General features: G+C 42.4%; 1 long non-coding RNA gene across 1 annotated transcript; it reads left to right on the top strand.

Annotated features, from left to right (window-relative positions):
* Window positions 1-2167: 2167 nt before the first annotated feature.
* On the top strand, window positions 2168-14476 carry LOC138283219 (uncharacterized). The gene is made up of 3 exons (XR_011201135.1): window positions 2168-2224; window positions 13158-13274; window positions 13527-14476. It is a non-coding gene; the product is annotated as an uncharacterized lncRNA (long non-coding RNA).
* Window positions 14477-15444: the final 968 nt, after the last annotated feature.

The following is a 15444-nucleotide window of genomic DNA, read 5'->3' as shown; positions in this document are numbered from 1 at the left end:
GAACAGGATGCCAAGACAATTCTTGTGAATCCACTGTCTGGTTACTACAGGACTCTGCTTTTGCCCCACCAGACCTCTGTTTCTGAGTTTAGTATTTGTACACTGGCTGATTCAAACTGTATTTTAGTGTCAGATATGCTCAGATTACCATGATATACTCCCCTCACACATCTCCAGCCCTGGGAACTCAAGTTTAGCATGGCGTAAGACTTTAGGCATCCTTATAAAATACCCAAAGTGGGTAGGGTTGACTTCGGAAACATCTCCATTGTTTGTTAGGACATGTCTAGAAGTGGCAGGCATACATGTAGCACATTCATTCACATATGTTAAAACACTAGCAGGACCTGAGGAATATAAGGAGAGGCTTATCTGAACCAAGCTCCATCTTGGTCACCCTCAAATCGTGCTTAGGTCCCAGTCTACTGCTACTATTCTATCATTGTAGTTTTGTGCCTTTTGGTCCTATGTGTACTTAACATGTTCAAAGAAAGTATCTTATTTCCTTATTGGAATTTTGTCATTTTAGTGTCATCTTGTTTATTAAATATTTCCAAATTCTTTCTAATTCTGTTTGGGATTTTTTGTGTTTTGTATTTTAACTTTGTTACTGTTTTGTGACTGCATAAATTCTTCACATATTGCCCTAAGTAATCCCTGTCTGCTTTGTGGCATAGCTTCTAGGGGTAGTGCTCATGTTAATTTAGTGCCTTTGAAAGTGCATCCTGACAAGGGTTGTGATTATTTCTTGAGTTGAATAGTCACCCACCTCAAATAACCCGCTTTCTTACAATGTGTGTGAGGAGTTTTAAAAGCTTGACCACATTTGATATATTTTTACACTCTTGTTATGAAAAGATAAATGCAAGCATTGGTTATGACAGAAATTGAGAAGATTGTTGTGCACACCAACCTTCTGACAAAAGCGATATGGAGCTGTGGTCAATCTACAAGCTGTAGGCCAATTCACAAATTGCATTTTGTGGTACGTAAAGTAGTAGTACAGTTGCACTGCTTACTGCGAAGTGCAATTTACAAACATATGGGTGGAGATCTCTGTCTCCTCTTCTTCTGTCTTTTCAATGCAGAGATCTCTACACATGTTAGTTTAGTACTTAGTTGTAATTGTGAGATGGGAAGTGGTGTGAAAATTTAGAATATCTAATACCAAATCTGAAAGGGGAAGGGTAATTTCATGAGGAATGTGGGAAAGTGAACGCTAATGCAAGCACACCTGAGGAAAAGAAAAAGGCCATTGTTATTCTCAAACTACACTTCTAAAGTTACTGCAGCTAGAGTTGTGAAAACAAACTCAAATGTACTGCAGCCCAGCTCTGGGGTACATCAAGCACCTCACATGGAAAATCACTGATACTGCAACACACACATAAAAAAAGTGGAGACAGGGAAATGAAAAAACAACCCCCAGGGGTGTATCTATCTATCTATCTATCCATCTACCTTTATGTTAATATGTTGATATATAATTTTTAATGTTTAATTTATTTTAAAATGTAGCAGTAACCCTCATTAAAAAATAATTGAAAGCTTTATTAAAATATATGAATGCAACCCATAACTTTAAACAAATTTCAATACATATTAAATGAAAATAAAAATGCTAGTACGGCTTGTTTTTTAAATTACTGCTTCAAATGTATTTATACATTTAAATTAATTAATTACTTGGTACACATTTAATTTGATGATTTCAGATGCTGTAATAGTTTATGTGCTGTGGTTAAAAAGCTGTTTTTCTAATTATTTTATTTTTATATTATACATCAAAATACATAGATTTTTTTCAAGAATAGTAAGCTTTAATAATTTGTCCTAGACTTTCCTATAACATAACCATAATTAGAAGGTCTTAAACCAGCAATACTTTTTTTTTTCAGACCAACTAATCCTAGAAAATATCAAAAGAGTCAGTGTAAAGAATTATACAAACTCCTCCTTTAAGGTGCAGAGTAATCATGCCCATACAGGAAATATGGCATGTGGGAGGGATGGGCGGACATCTGGCTTTGGAGGCTGATTGGGTTTACTAATTGTGATATTTTATTAGCATCATTCAACATAAAAGTACATGTCTGAAATAAGGTTGTTCCTTCAAGCTGGTATCGGGTAACAACTCAAATTGGTTTACTTTTCTCCCCTTCTCCAAAGGACTTCTGAGAAGGTTGTCGCCCCAGTACTATCAGTGGAAATAGGAAAGGAGGCAGTAAGTATCTTATCTTCACTACGTAGTTAGAGTTCCTTCACTATAACTCCTGTGACACCATGCTCTGCCGCGTATTGTTGAGAGCACCTACCCAGGGTCAGAGTTGTTCAACTACTGACTTCCAGGGGTCTTACGATTTTATCAGGACCATAAGCAAACAGATGTGACAACTACCCTTAGTACTTCCTACCATGATCTTGTGTTATGTTTTTTAAGGAGTACACCCAACCGCCAACTAGGAGCAGGGATTGAACAAAACGTGAAAAACAAAGGAAAAATAATCATAGGTCCATTAGCCTTGAACTTTATATCAGCATACAAGAGTACCAAAACATATATACAAAGGAACCCAACAGACAAGGCAGCACCCATGCTCCCCACCACCCCTCACACAGTACAGTGGATACAATCCCCACTGTTGACAACATGCACTCCCTTAGCAAGCCCCTCACTGCACTGTCACAACTCTCCTGAGTTGTGGCCGGCTTGCAGGCATCTTCTGGCAGTGTCCACCACTCCTTGGAGTCCTTGACTTGGTCAGTTGTGCTTGCCCCGGCATCACAATCCACGGCGTCCTGACATGCAAACTCCTCTTCTGCAAGGATGCTCTCTTGACTTGTCCCTTCAGCATTTTTCTCCACCTTGAAGTGCTGCTCCTTACAAGGCTTCACTACCTTGTTTTTGTCTGTCTTTTCTTTTATTGTCCTTGCTCCAACCCCCTGCACAGGGAAATAGAAGTCCCTTTTTAGTGTTGGTGGTGCATTTTCACTTGCCCCTATCTCGCCCCCCTTTCCTGTAATGTCATTCCTTTTTTTTTTTTTTTTCCCTATGTCCTATAACAGTTCCTGTTCCTGGAAGACCGCACTGTGAGGGATTCCGAAGGTAGCTGTAGGGAGGGGGTATTCCACATTGTATTACTACAAATTATTCACAAGTACGTCACATAAAAGCACTAGGCAAGAGTGACAATAGGAAATCTGCACTATTCTTATCAAGAAACCTAGAAAAACTGCACATAACCTTAGAGAATCATTACTCTATGCCTATGTTGAACCTTCTCCTAGGACAACCTTAACTAAGATATGAGGACTAACCACGGTTACAGGGCATTAAAAATGGAACCAGTGAAATGCTTGTTCCAGGTCTATGAACACCAAGCACTTTGTAAATCAAGGTAAAAACTGGTTTCTGAATCATATGTCACGGAATGTCACTGCACTGAAAACCCTTGTGGATTTCAGCAAAACCACACAACAAGTAAACAAAACTAACTGCACCAAATGAGATTTAGGCACCAAGCCTTTGACTCACCTTTGAAAGAACACTTTACTCAAGCTAACCTCTCTTCTTCTAGCTTTAAATGTATGGTTGTTGATATGGTGATGTAGTGAAAACGAGAACAAGCAGAAAGAATGTGCCTGAAACTTTGACCTTCAAGAAAAACAGTGGATTTGATAAGCTGAAACCATCAATAAGGATGAGAATATTGTGGTAAAATGACATGCTTTGTCAATAGTGTCAGCAAATTTGTGGTATTAATTGTAATCATTTATTACTTGTTGTTCATTACCTAGCGTGCTAGCATAAGTGGAGATAGATGGAAGGTTAGGGCTAATTTAGTTTAATTGGTTTCTAAATATATACAACTGATCAATTGAGTAATGATTGCAAGCATGCTTTTTCTTTTAAACAGATTTGTATTGATTTTAATCACAGAGATAGGTAATTAGTAAATTACAGTCAACACAACTGTTCAGTTCCTACTAATATACAATTAATTGTAACCACAACATCTCAATGCGCTCTTTCCCCCCCTCTTCTGAGCTGCATCAGGGAACAGTTTCATGAGTCAGTCAGTTGTTCATCGGTTTGGGAGTGAGGGTCAGCAGATCTTCTAAACACTCACAGATCCAATCACACAGGTGTGTTAGGCAGAGTGAGAAGCTCAAGGCCCTTGGGCTTCTCAGTCTTATGTATGCACACTCCCCTCTGGGGATGGCCTTGCTATGGCAGGATCAGGTCATTTCATACATTCCACCAAGCCCTCACACACATGAGCCACCTCCACAGAGCCGCAGCCTCTCCTACCCTCTGGGAATAGCACTGCACTTTCATAAGTAGCCCTTAACTCTAGGTCCCTGCACAATGTGTGTTCCCTTAGCCCCGGTCTAGTTTTCCAAATTTGGATGATCTTTCGCTTTGCCAGGACCATCGCCAGGTCTACAAAGATGCTAGTGACTTTAGTTTTGGTCGTGTGTGTGAATCAGTGCAACAGACACAGCCCTGGTGAGCATGGGACCTCTCTCTGAGTGTTAGTCACATGGGACGTGACCCCTCCCAGTACTCAGTCAAGGAGGCACCATATGGTGGACATCTGCTCCAGATTCTCCGCATTTTGGGCAAGTGGCTCCTGCTCCAGGAAAAAATGTATTTATCCTGCCCGGAGTGAGATACTCTCTTTGAAGGATATAGAAATGTATTAGCTTAAAGAAGGCAGTTCTCAACACTTCTGGGGTATTTTCCAGTATCTTCACCCAGTCTCCCTCTGGCATCTGAGTATGTAAGTCCTCCTTCAACTGCTCCCAGAGCCTATCTATGGTCTTCATCATATCGGCACTTAGGGCCCTATAGAAAGAGGAGACCACCCTTTGTTTTCTGGGAGTCATACAAATATGATGACTGCTCTGGTGTGTGGTTGAGTTTGCTAGACCGTCTGCAAGGTCACCACTACCACTCTGTGCAACAGGAAGTGACCTGTGAAGTACCAAATTCTTCTTTTAGTTCCTCAAATGGATCAACACCCTCAACTCGGAACAAATATCCCACCCAGGTGATGCCAGTTTTCACCCACTCTGTGAGCCCACTCCAGCTCCCACCGTGGATCAGTACTTTCAGGATGAATAGTGGAAGCTCTGCAGAATATGGGCTTCAGGTACAGTTTTTTGCAGACATCTTTGGCAACATTGCTTTAGTACTTTAAATTCTTTCAAACCGTCCCTGGTAGGGGCCAAACGCCCTTCCACTAATGCCCACACCGACCCTCTGATTAAATGCCAGTGTGATATATCAACGAGGGTAGAGGGGAAGTGGATAGAGAAACAAGGGAGACTGTCTAGAAAGGGAATCTTTGCTTCTATTCTTCGTATTTGCCTGAAGATATGGATGTCAGCTACCTATAAGGGAAGGCAAGTACAAACTTGCAAATCACACTTCTAATTCTTAATCTAAATATCACTAAATTATTACTTGATGTTAAGTACATCATTACTTCATAACCCTAAGGAGCAAGACTTGTGCACCTCTCTTAACAAATACTTTGTTGAGTAAATAGAAAAGAGTTTTGTTTTCTCAGAACAATATAAAATAAATAGTGTAACAGTGCATCTTATGTGGCGGTTATAGAATTAGATTGAGTGAGTGGAGTTGGCTCCATTGTGAACATTTCTAATAGTTTTTTAGTTGTACTTGAATAAATATATTTGTAGATATATGCATAGATGAGTTATATAGATTTTCTGTTTTCATTTTTATCCACAATAAATACGTTTAGTGTCACGAGGATTCTCTGAGAAAGTAATTTCCTAACGGAGAAAGTGTTACTCTCAATCCGGAAATACAACTTTGGAAAAGGTATCTCTTATCTGACCTTCATGATGAAAAAGAAATGCTGAACTCATCACTCTAACAAATGACTGCTGAAAAAACTGAAATACTTGTTGTACAAATGAAGATGAGACACTACTCTTGAATATATTAGCTGTCTGTGACTTGACTGAGTAGCGTTCTTACTGACTAGAAAAGTATGCTGATAGCAGAGACGCTATCAGTGCCTCAGAAGTCCATTAAAGTGTGACATCTTCTTCATTGAGCGATTGTGTGTCAGCAGCAGTTTTGTGGATGGCCTACCATGCCTCCAATGCAGATATCACTGGGCTCTTGTCAATCTCTGGCTTTTTGGTCCTTTGCACAAGTAAGTTTTGGCTCCTTCTACTGTGTTCCTGACAGACTGACAATCTTCCATCCGTAACCGGTCTCTCCAGTTTTGCTAATGGAATCCTGCAATAAGGGCAATAAGGAGTGACTCCAGTTCTCTAAAGGTCCCTCCTGGTACCAGCAGTGGTAGAACCACAAAGAAATATTAAAGCCTGGGAGTGTAACCGTCTTAATGAGCTCAATGAGGCCCTCGACCGTTAGGGGTAAAGTTTTCCGAAACTCTATGCTGGAATAGAGGGATCAGATTGCAGTCCCTACATTTCCTTCCAGCAAGTCACATGTATTATGGTATATTTTCACTCCTAAATACCACATGCAGTGAGGCTACCATAACTGGACACCAAGGCCCACAGGCGGAGGCAATCCTGCACTCATCAGAAACATCTTGGATTTCATCCAGTTTAGCGCCAGCCCTGAAAGTGCCCAGAAATGCTCTAATAGTCTTATTGCTCCATCAAAGCCCGCAGCGGTGTCTTGCAGGAACAGCAGCAGGCTGTCAGCATATACAGTGGTGCATAGTATCCTAGACCCCCAGGACACAATAGTGCTGCCCTGCCCTTGCGCTGCACAGTAAAGGCTCCAGCACCAACACTAACAGCAACAGGGTAATGGGCATCCCTACCACGTACAACATCCCACTTTGTATTCCTCTGATATTGTGCCTCATATCTTAACCCAGTCTATAGGTTTAGTATACAACAGCCTAGTCAACCTGATAAAGCCATCCCCCAGCTGTAATTTTTGCATTACTTTGTACAGGAATTTCCACTCTAAGACATCAAAGGATTTTTTAATGTCCACCACAAGACCCACTGATGGTTGCTTGTTATAAGAGTCATCCCTCATTAGTGCTAAGAGCTGCTTAATGTCAATTGCAGTGCTTTATCTAGTAAAAAGCCTGTCTGGTCTGGATGCACCAATTTTGTCATATGCAACAAGAGCCTAGATGCCAGTTCTCGACTTAGGATATTATAATCGACATTCAACATCAATATTTTCTGTCGTACGGGGGAGTTAAGGCATCAACAATAGGATCACTAACGCTGTACATGCATAATTTGGCAAATGGCCCTGATCATGCTCTGCCTTGTACATCTCCACTAGCTTAGGTGCCAGTGGTTCTGCATAGGCTGCATAGAATTCAATTGGGAGGCCGTCGGTGAAGGAACTCACCCCTCAGGCCATACTTTTCAGGGCTTCCCATATTTACAGCTATGTTATAGCACTCCCTAAATTGAATGCCTTCTTGTGTGTAAACTTCGGTTGGTGCGCAGGGCTCCGAGAAAGCATCCACCTCATGGATATCAAAACAAAGGATTTTCTCCATGTGGCTCGCTAGGAGTTCTTTAGCCTCTATTAATGTGTGCTGCATGTCTGGATTCCCCAGCCTTCTCCTTTGTATGTCTCTTAACCCCCCTCCTGAGCTTTTACTTCCAGCAGTGGGGTACAGTGCACCCCCACCACTTCTGCTATACATTTTATCCGGATTACTGATTTAAAAGTACCCCATTCAGGTTGTGGTGTGGTTGTTGTCCCCATGATTATTCTTACATTATTCCCTAATGCTTTCCCTGAACAAGTTCTGAAAGACCAGGCCCGCCAACACCTCAACCTTCAGATGCCAGAAGGGGATAGTGGGGCACATCCTCTCGAAGTCTAGAGACAGCAACACCAGATTATGATCTGAGAATGCTCTTGTCAAATATTCAATATCTCGTACCATTCCATGGATCTCTGTAGAGCATAGGAAGACTTCAAGGCACACGTGAAGCTCATGTAAACAAAATACAAATGAATAGTCCCTAGATGTCAAGTAGAGGAGTCACTAGGAGTCCATAAGGCCCAATGTGCTTCCCATCTTGCAAACCCAGGAGCCGTCTTAGCAACTGGTAAATCTCACAGCAGCGGGTGTGACTGGCCCTAGTGGGGTTATCCACACAGTTAAAGTCGCCCGCTAGTAGCACAGAGTGCATCAAGTAAGGTGCAACTGGACAACTCATCAAGAAAGCTCAATTGATCTACGTTTGGGGCATATACATTGATGATCACCACACGCTGCCCCACCAGTCTCCTTGACACCACCAAATATAGTCCAGTCGGATCTACCAGTTCTCCTGATACTGGAAGGGTACCCTGGGGCACAGCCATTTAAGGTCCCTGCTGGCAAAGACGTAATATGTTGTATAGGAAGCCTGCCAACACCAGCACTTATGAAGTGCTTCTCCTTCTTTATATGTGAGGTGAGTTTCCTGTAAGACAGCAATATGAATTCCCCGCCATTTGAGATAAGAGAAGATTCTATCTCTTTTGGACATATTGTTCAGCCCTCGGACATTCCAGGACAAGACCTTTTGAACTCACTGCAGCAGCCATTCCAAAACAAACAGCCCCTTCTCCAAACACCCTACAAATGGGTTTCTGCCACCCCTCACGTGATTTTCCCAATCCCAAAAGCAGAATTCATGCACCCCACTCACAGAGCTCATACAGCAATAAACTCAACTCCCAGATCCCTAGGCAAGAACATAACATCCCCCATCCAAACAATCAACACAAAAACAATCACACATATGCCATCCATCTGTGTACTTCTCAATAGTGTATGTACCACCTGAAACGCTTCTGGTGAGCCAAACCACCATGCTAAGCGGTGAGTGTAGGCAAATCAGGCAACTGAGGGACCCATCGTTGGTCAAAGTTCCGCAAATGGATAGAAATCCAAAGGATTTTCAACTTTGTCAGACTCGAGTGTGGGGATGCTTAATTCCAGTCAGATTAAGTAATCTGCTGCTTGTGGTGTCATCTCAGGCAATACAATATTTGAGTCCAGTGTCAAGTGTGAATCTTGTTCGGAGTCCACGTTTGTGACATTATCACCTCCTGCTGTGGACAAAGGATGCACACTAGCTCCACCCAGCATTGCCACAATCTCCACTGCTCTTAATTGCTCTTGCTGGGCCTCTGAAGTGGCCATCTTGCTGTGCCACCATACACGCTGTTGTGATTTAGTCCATGTGGACTTCTAGCTCAGCTGACCTGGGGCAGTTACAGCAGCAGGTCTCTGGTCTATCCAGTCCCATACTTCTTGTGGGGTGCAGAAAAACTGCATCCCAGAATCCATGACTACTTGCAGCCTGGCAGGGAATAGCATCTCATATTGTATTCCCATCTGGTGTAGGTGATGTTTAGCATCTAAGAAGGTGGGCTGTTGTTTTTGGACCTCATGGGTAAAGTATGAAAAAATCATGATCCTACTGTTTTCCACCTTCAGGTCACCTCTTCTTCTGGCCTGCTGTAATATATAGCTTCTGTCTTTTTAGTGAAGCAGTTCGGCCACCACAGGGCGAGAGACTGTGCCATGCAGCAGTGACTCACTTACTTGGTGTGCCCTCTCTAGAGAAAAGAATGGGGAAAGGCCCTCTGGTGCTACTATTTCCCTCAGCCAACATTAAAGGAATAACAGCATACTTGGCCCCCCGGAGCATTCAAGCAATCCTATGAGGTGGATATTGTTCTGCTGTGCCCTATATTCCAGGGACTTGACTTTGTTCTTGACTTCGTAAGCACCCCTTTAAGAGGGCACATCCAGTAGGATACGTTCCGCTGTAGAGACCCTTTCAAGTGCCTCTGATCGTCCGAGAGAATCCCCTTGTGTGCTACTACTTTGTCCATTTTTAACTCTAGGGCCTCCCAGGAGTCTTTAATTGCCTGCAGAATGACATCCATTGTAACCCCTCATTTGAAGTATCTCTGAACATTCGCAAACTCATCGCTCCCATTGGTGTCTCCAGTCCCACGGATTGCGACATGGCGGCCACCTTTTCCTTTCTGGAGAATTTGCCCGTGACAGCTCTCGGCAGTTGGAATTGTAAATCAGAGGATCAGGTCCAGCTAACTGCATCTCAAACTGAGCAGGGGTGGACCACTGAACAAAGAATAGGAGTTTCTACTGACTCAGTAATCTCAGAAGCTGTAAGAAACACCCCAGCTCATTGCAGAGGCTACCGTTCTATCTCAGCACTATGGCTCCGAGGAACCAGTGGATCTCGACAATAGCCCCAGTTTGTCTCTAGTCACTCCACTTACTCTTCAAGTCACATTTGGCAGCAAGGACTTGGCTTACACATCATGTTGGAGGGAGATCCTGCCCCAGTCTCCTCGATTGTCTGTAGGCCACAACGGCCATTGTCCCATTCAGCAATTGTCCCATCCACAGGACTTGTCGGGCTTTTCTGTCATGGTGGGGTGTCATGGCATCACTAACTCTGTTTGTGTGGCATTTGACAAATGACCCTGATCCCGCACTACCCTGTACATCTCCACTAGCTTAGGTGCCAGTGGTTCTGCATAGGCTGCATAGAATTCAACTGGGAAGCTGTCCACGCCAGGGACTCAACCCCAGTCATACTTTTCAGGGCTTCTCATATGCCAGGTCATCCCTGAACCTGGGACAGCCCATGTCCATCAGAACAAAAGAAGGAGTCCAGACCTCTAGAGCCAATACAGAAGAGGCTTGTCTTTGAAGTTTTGGTTGAAATGGATGAGGCAGTGATGTCAGCTAAGGTCAGAGCTGAGGCCCTCAGAGAAGCTCTTTCCAGGGAAAAGGTTCACCGTGGGCCCAGTTCAGTTCATGTGCGTGGGGGTCTGGTGAACATTGAGTGGGTTCTCATCCCAAATTCTGCACTGTTCGCTCTAGGGAAGTTACACCGGGGGTGGGTCCTCCAGACATGTATCAGGGACCCATAGGGCACTCCTATGCAGATCTGTCCAGATAGCAGTCATATACACCTAATACACCATGCTAGGTGCCCATGACTGAGTTCCAACCCGGGCCCACGCGCTCTTCCACCTTCCCCCCCCCTCACATAACTTGTGGGTACCAGGGTATATAAGTTGCAGACTTAAATGGAGCCTGTTGTTCAGGGGGTGCGCCAGGAATCCTTTTAGCACCTTCCAAATCTCCTATCTTTCAGGACGGGCATGCCTTACTGTACAGACCCTACTATGCCAGCTGTGACTCAGACAGTCAGATCAGCTTAATTTACATGGCCAGCCCTGCTAGATGACTCCCGGCAAAGGGGTTGGGCCATGCCCTCTGAGGACCAGGACTCAGCTGAGCCACCACTCAATAGGGGCAGTATAGCACAACCTATCCCACTACATGCAGCCCCAACTGTGGCCAATCTCCGTTCCTGTCATTGCCGCACAGTATGAGATCCTTGGAGATTTTGTGTGTTCAGCCACATGGCTCTCGATTTCCCCCCCCATCTCACAGCCAGCGGCCCCTTTTTATCACCATCTCTTGCTAAGGGCCAGCTGCGCTTACACTAGTGGCATAAGGGTCAACTCAGCTCAGTTTCATGGTACGATGGCACCAGATAGGATCGGGCAGCCAGGAGTGACAGAGTTTCTGCCTTACTCCATCGGTGTTCAGCCACGCTTCCCAGTATACTTGAGATAATAACTAAATCACTATGCATTTTATGATCATTCTTTGATGTGTACCTTGAGGTACATATCTAAGTTGATGTTCTGTGCAATTTCTTTTTAAAGATTGCTTACTAGAGATTTTTGCTTTACTACTATGGTGAGGTGTAATTTTTACTGGACTTGGGCTAGCACTACAATTTCCTATTGCTTTGAACATGAGTTGAATTCATCCTACATGCTTGTGGTTTATCACATTTTCTATTTCTGACACTTTTGGTGAAGTTTGTTGGGTCCAGTAGCTTACTTTTATCTGGTCAGCTGTCTTGTTTTACCATATTGATTATTTTTTTTATTTTTTTTATTTCATTTCAGTTACAGAAGACTATTATTGAAGTTGTTCTAGAGGATTGACTTATGTATATATTAAAGTTAAAGGCTGAAATGTCAACAAGTTTGTCTATGCAATCTCTTGACTTTAATACCTTTCACCATGTGCATTTTATTTTGCCTAGTTAGTGTAGAAGTGTCCTGTTTAGCTAGCTGCCTTTGTTATTTCATGCAAGTGTCTATGTATTGAGCAACACAACAAGGTGATGGAGGGAGTGCTGAAACCTTTGAAACACTCACCCCAGTCACAGTTATGGGTTAAATCCATTGTTCTTTTGCTTACATGCCACCCCGGTTTGGACCCAGCCATATGCCAATCAGTCTTGACCTGAACTGCAAGGCCAGATCCTCCTAGGACGGGAAACAAGCATCTTGAGACCATTTTCGGGGTATCACCCCTCATCAGCCGAGCTAGCTTTAACCCAGTGGCAGCGTGGGCAAGGGACCCACATCCGGGCATACCCTGGCCTCTTAGGGCGAACATATCACCACAACAAGATGATGGACGGACTGTGATCATGTTTATGTATTTATATATATTTATCCATATATATATATATATATAAATAAATACTTAGGAGCAGCGTTTCCTTTCCTGCACCAAACCATCAAAGGTGCTCGTCTCGATACGCACGCCAACGCGTATTATGTCAACACATTTCTCCCGCACTCAAGAAGAAAGACAGCACTCCACGAACACAGTTCATTAATTTAATCGTCTACAGGGACGCGTTTCGGCGTTGCCGCCTTCTTCAACCTGAAGGTTGAAGGCAATAGTCTATCTGTTAAACCTTCATCTGTATAATACAACAAAACTGTATTCATAAAGAAAACTCACTCCCCTACTCCATGGCCACTTTTTCTTTTAGCTAGATATGCGTGCCTAATTGTTGTATAAATGTATACATTTCCTTTGGAAGCACTTTATCACATGCACTGACAATGGTAATAAAATACATCTAAATGCTCATTACATAAGCTTAAGGGTGCAGTGTTTTCACGAAAAGGAAAAAAAATGTGCTTGGCATACTGGTCATCTGTTAACATATTTGACATTCATTCAAATCGTGGAAGTTGACTGTCTGTCCGTGAGGTAATAAAATACCCATACATTCTCTCATAGAAGAAGTTTGGGCCATTGAAAATCCACAGGCAGACACTAAGGGCGTTCTTAATATAAGCTCAACCATCGAATTGCTGACCTTGCCGGGGAACAAGTCGCCAAAGGTGAAAATATAAGGTAAATATTACAGCATGATTTAGGTGCTAGTTTTTTTGACAGCTTACTCCATTATCTTGAACCAAGCAGCAACCAGCAACAAATGCTAATATCCTCGTAACTGTGCATCTGTGTCATTGAGCTGGGTTCACGATACAAAGGTGCCTTGCCTTGTTGTATTCCCTTTTCAATGCATGATTTCACTACATATTGAAGTTGGATAAAGATGAAAAATGTAAAATATATAAGTGCTGTCTTCTCCTGCCTCTGCAGAATGAAGATCAATACAGCAAGATTACGGTGACATCACAACAGCAAAAACTACTAGTACATTCATCTAACAGCAAATCACCTTTGCCCCTCCCACCTTCCAGTATGCAATCGATACCACTTTTGTGAATAGAAACATCCTCTATTTTGGGGTGATTTTTAGATGTTTCAGGAGTTTCTCAAGCTCACATTTGGAGGACCTCAACAGGATATATTGTCAACTACGACAGGAATACTTGGATGACCGATTTACAGCTACGTGTAAGCAATAATGTATTGGCATGGTAAAATTTAATAGCAGCCAGAAATGAGTTGTCTGGCAACATATTATCTTTCATGTTTTGCAAGTGGAAACATGTTTCTGGTGTGGATAGGAAAGTAGTTGTTGTCTGAAACATGAATGTGTTTCCTCCTAGTGAGTAGAGACTCACTAAGTTTAGATTGAATAAAAATGTAATTCCTAAAGATTGTGAGCTCGGCAGGAAGGGAAGCAGTTCTTGAGAAGTCATCTTTACACATTATGATGAAGACAAACCTACATAAAGAACTAACACAATGACCACTGTAAAAAGGACTAATTCAATCAAATTCTGTTTTGTGTGTGAACACTATCCCTTTCTAAATTGGCAAAAATAGGTATTGTGTTAAGTATTGCAGACATACAAAGGACAAACCAAGACAGAGACACACAATTTTTCAGGTCAACCATGGAGCAATGGTCAATACCGTGAATGTTGACATTTCCTAAGAGAACTACATGTGCATCTTGACCATGAATTATTATGTTCTGATGTCATCAATGAAGAGTGCACTGATCGTGTGACCGATATGGAAACATTTATATGGAAAAAAGAAGCACACGGCTCTGGAACAGAGACAGGAGAATTGACTGTTGTAGGTGTGAAATTATCATTATGATGAGGGGGTCGTCCCAAACCTACATGCAGAATTCCACCACAGATAAATGCACAATTGTTTTTATTAAAATTTAGATGACCAATCTGTTTCTATTTGGGAATGTGGTCTCTGTATTTACTTTGCTTCTTGAATCTTTTACTTGTTATTCAACTGATCTTGTGAGAAAAAATATAGATTTTCATCTAAAACAGATCCTTCCATCCAAGGCCTAATCCGCTATCTCCTGGCTACAATAGGAAAAGAGAGTAACACCTCCCGGGAATGAAAGTAAGTGATTTTGAATAATGAATTGTCCATCAAGTGCTGAAATAAGTAACGCATTAAACAAAAAAACACTGGTCCCTAATTAAGAAATTAAATTAAAAAAAATTAGCAACCCAAAGTTTCATAACAAAACAATAACATTTAATCAGAACAGAAGACTTATTTTGCAAAATTAAAGGTGCTGGTGAGAACATACGTGCTCAGCGCTCAAACGGCATGATACACAGATACTACTAATAAATCATCATAGTGCATCACTTTCTTTTTTCTGTTTAAAATAAATGTTATTAAAATATAAATAAACAAGTGAAATAACTGTAACATTTTACAGTATGATGGAGTACCTGCATGTTACGTACTTTAAGGTGGTTGTTATGACCATGGCGGTGACTGTTAAAGTGGCGGTAATACTGCCAACAGGCTGGTAGTAACTACTGCCAAATTATGACCATGGCGGTGATAACTCCCTTAGACAGCCAATGTACCACACAAACCACCATTGACCACGCCGGCAGCCATCAACAGCCAGGCAGAAGCCAAGGTACTGCCCACAATATTATGACATAGCAAACAACCACAATTTCTGGGGCGGTACCAATGCCATTGAAAGCCTGGCAGAAGCACTGCACACAAGACGAAAGACTTACCATCAGAGACACTGAGAAGATCAATGCCGCCATGGAACCAGAACTTCAAGTCTTCCTGATGCTCCTCTCCCCCAATGCTCCACCTGGAAAAC

The sequence above is a fragment of the Pleurodeles waltl genome, chromosome 3_1 (assembly GCF_031143425.1).
Source record: "Pleurodeles waltl isolate 20211129_DDA chromosome 3_1, aPleWal1.hap1.20221129, whole genome shotgun sequence".
NCBI lineage: Eukaryota > Metazoa > Chordata > Amphibia > Caudata > Salamandridae > Pleurodeles > Pleurodeles waltl.
Note: the sequence above shows the minus strand (reverse complement) of the source record. Positions and strands in the feature narration are given on the sequence as shown.